The sequence below is a fragment of the Macrobrachium nipponense genome, chromosome 15 (assembly GCF_015104395.2).
Source record: "Macrobrachium nipponense isolate FS-2020 chromosome 15, ASM1510439v2, whole genome shotgun sequence".
NCBI classification, from domain to species: Eukaryota; Metazoa; Arthropoda; class Malacostraca; order Decapoda; family Palaemonidae; genus Macrobrachium; species Macrobrachium nipponense.
Window position 1 is genome coordinate 22,039,882 of NC_087208.1, and position 4,184 is coordinate 22,044,065.

General features: G+C 38.1%; 1 pseudogene; it reads left to right on the top strand.

Moving 5' to 3' along the window:
* Positions 1-442: 442 nt before the first annotated feature.
* On the top strand, positions 443-3,786 carry LOC135226634 (uncharacterized; annotated as a pseudogene).
* Positions 3,787-4,184: the final 398 nt, after the last annotated feature.

Genomic DNA, 4,184 nt, shown 5'->3' on the forward strand with positions numbered 1-4,184 from the left:
CTATGCTTCATGTAAGTACAATCACTCAAAAAACTTCTGCTACATTTTTCGAAACTTTTCGGAGACAGCTTATTATGGTGACTTCTGCCGTTTCTATCTGGCAAATAAGCGGTTTGAAATAGTAAAATCTGGCAACTCCACAATAAGTGCTTGAAACAACCGGACACTACTGGTGCCGCGTGGTGCCCTAGAGAGATAAACTCCCGTTCCCTAAGCGGCCCACACACGCTCAAATTTTTGTCCAATTTTTTGTGTCAAATTATTTGACATGAATTGATCGTGTGTGGCGTAATTTGATGGCCTAAAAAGTTTGATGTCAAATTTTTTACTGATCTGATTTCAGTAGATATTTTTTGAGCCAACGTCAAATAATTTGTGCGTGTGTGGTACCTAGCAATAATTTGCACTAATCTGAGGAGGACGTGCGCCGCTCATCGTCATCATGGCTCCAACAAAACATGAAAAGAAATTTCTTCTTGAGCTTATTGATGTTTATAGAAGTTTACCACAACTTTGGAACATTAAAAGTGACTGTTATAGTGACAGAAATAAAAAAGATATGGCATATGAGACTCTTCTACAGAAATTCCGTGATTATTATCCGGAAGGGACGAAGGAGGAGCTGAAGAAGAAAAAAATAAAACTCACTGCGGACGAGCTTCCGAAAAGAATAAAAAAAAAAAAAAAAAAATAATTAAAGACTCAAGCGATCTGGAGCAGGAGCAGATGAAATATATGAAGCCCGTCACTATGGTGTTTCGATGCTCTTGGTTCCTGAGTGACCATGAAACACCGGCTTCTTCACGAAGCCACAAAACAATCGACTGAAGAGGTAAGTGAATTATTAAGCATACTTTTATTTAGTTGCATTCAAATGAATGTTGCATAGCTTATCTAACATATAGGTTTATACAAATTTCATAGTTATTTATGTCTATTTGCGTCTAAAAGTAAAATACCGTTAGGCCGATGTCACACTATGGGTTTTTGTGAAATTATTAAGCATACTTTATTTAGTTGCATTCAATGACTGTTGCATAGCTTATCCAACGTAATAAGGTATTTATACAAATTTCATAGTTATTCATGTCTATTTGCATATAAAAGTAAAATACCGTTAGGCCGATGTCACATTATGGGTTTTTGTCGGACGGCAAAAATGGATGCATCGTCTTTAATGGTGATAGAGCAAACAAATGAATGATTTTTGGATTTATATAAGGTTGGGCTATACTGCCCACCCTAAAAAAAATCCTAAAATCATTGGTTGGTCTCATCTATCACCATCAAAGACGATGCATCCGCGCCGGCGCTTTCGCCGTCCGTCAAAAAACGCATAGTGTGACAGACAGACTATTCAGAAGCCTATATAAGTGTTAAAAGAAACAAATAATCAATAAATAAAAGAATTACATTGCTTCCACTTTGCTTGCTTCTATGAAACCAATTGTAACTACCAAGGAACCGATCCAAGGCTGGAAAAATAGTGCTTCATAGTTTCTCGAGTAAACTTCGCTTTTCTGGCGTATTCCTGCTGAATGTGGGACGTAGGGCTGTTAGTTCTCTCTGTTTAGTACGCCATTCCCCACTATGAAGCTCATGTGTGACATTGTCCTCCCGATCCACGCTTCCCGGAGCCATGCATCGGGTTGATTGTTGCCTTAAAAAGTTATGTAGATAACAACATGTTAATGTGACAGTCGTTGCTTTTTCTGGCGAAAGCATCATTGGCCTCTGGAATACACCAAATCTTGAAACAAGTATTCCGAACACATTTTCAACTATACGTCGTCCCCTGCCTAAACGATAATTGAAAATCCTTCTTTCCTGGTCCAAAACGTCGTTTCCCATTGCACTGTAGGGTTTAAGGAGATTTTCATTCATTGCAAAAGCCTCGTCGGCACGAAAAGTAAGGCACATCAATAGAGTCTCCTTCATGCAACAGTTCGGCTCCTGGTAGCTGTTAAATTCGCCATGTTCCTCAAAGAACCAAACCAAATTTTGTATGGCTCATTACACCTCCATCTGAAACACGTTCGTTCATTGCAGCATCGACCATTATAAATTCGTATTTGGCATTGACAACTGCTAGCAGTACGATACTGAAATGTTTCTTATAGTTAAGGTAAAATGATCCAGAGGCAATTGGTTTTTAATTGAGACGTGTTTGCCGTCGAATGCCCCCAACACAATGTGGTACCTATATTCCAATGTTTATTGAAATAGTTGCTCAATTCTTTCCATTCTTCAGCAGTTTGCGGCATCTGGAAAATAAAAAATGTATTTTTTAATTTCAGATTGACGATGACCAGGAAGGCACAACTGTACAAGACAGGGTAAATGAAAGTACGAACCTACATCCTGTTCCAGCTCAACCTGCAAAGCGTAAGAAATTGGCAAAGGTTTCTAATCGCCAAGACGAACTGATAGCACTAGCTTGTGAACATCTTCAGAAACCTGAAAATGAATTTCTCACAATGGCTAAAGCTTGGGCCAATGATTTATCTAAAATGGATCCTAAACAACTGCTACTTGCTAAGAAGGGAATAAACGATATTGTCTTCGAAGGACTTTGTGGAAACCTGCATCGACAGTCTGTGCAGATACATCCCATCCCGCAAGAAATTCGGATGAAATTCGATGTTGGACACCAAGTAGTGATACCAGTGAAATATGCACCTAGTCCCTATGGGTTTCCATTCCAACCCACCCATCGCAGTACGATGGGGTCATCACAGTGATTATAGAGATGCTTGTACCACAATCAATACCCAACATGGCTGCAAGGAACTATACACCTATGTCGCACAGTTCGGTGAAAGATAATTCGGGTAATCCTGTGGATGGAACACTTGATGCAGGAAGATATTTTGGTAACTTTAACCCAAATGCATAGGTATAATTCATATGAATGATCCAAGAGACAGTTACACTCTAATTTACTTATATTAGTAATAAATGCTTTTTCGCATTACGTATTTTTGTCAGAATGAGGTACATTTGAACATATATTGCTCATTCATGATTTATGTATTTACGTTTATTTAGTATATTCTTCTGAATCTTTTCATTTTGTTAAAATTCATCTCGTACAAGGATAAGTTTATATAAGATTTGATTTCATTATGGTTTTTCATAATTTAGTTCACTAATAAACATGTATTGGAACAATCAGCATCTTTTCATTTTGTTAAGGGGGCCGGCCGGAACCTCTATATATGGAGGTATAGGGCGAAAAATGCAAAGTCATGAAAAAATTCATGGAGCTTCATATGGCAATTGAGAATACGTATACGAAATATTTCCTCAAAATTCCTCTTACTTTCGTAGTTACAGGGTAATTAGTAAACGTAACTCAATAAGCCTAAAACATTGATCCGTACAAGAAAATGCAATATTTCTTCTATTATCGTAAATTTTGATAATTATTGTCAAAGAAATTGGGAGAAATGGCATCTGTAGACATTCCCCGAGTCGAGAAGGAGACTTCAGGGCAGGCTCAAGCTACCAACTTACCAAGTCGACTCCAGTCCTTAGTGCGATCACAGACGTCAAGTAGTCTACACGTTCCATTTCACGTCTGACATTCGCCTGCTTTCACGTATGTTTATGTATGTTTCGGCAAGAATTTCATCATGCCAATGAGGAAAAGACAAGGGAAACATCTCGCTAATATACAGACGAAGAAAAATCGCTCAAGTATTATTACAGAATATCATAATATATGCGTAGTTAGTGAAGAGAGAGGGGAGGGTTGCTTAGTAACGCCCCCGTCTTGCTTGACAGCACACGTCACACTGTGCCTAAGGCTACGATCTTTGAGCAAAGAGATCTTCATTTATGATAAATAACAAAGTTTTGGTTTTTTAATACCCAAAATGGAATATGAAATTCATAATAATCATGATTTATTAAATTGTCTTTGTAAAAAAAATGTACGCCTTCGAGTTTCACCTCTTGACATTCTCTTGCAATTACGTTTGTTTATCTTTGTTTCGGGCAAGAATTTCATCATGCCAAAGAGGAAAATACAAGGAAAACATCTCGCTAACACACAGAAGAAAATTCGCTGTAATAAGCAGAGTTAGTGAAGGGGAGAGAGAGAATTGCGTAGGAAGGAGTGCCCCATCTTGCCTCAATCAGTGCCCCAGGCTGCGATATATGAGCAAAGGGATCATCATTTA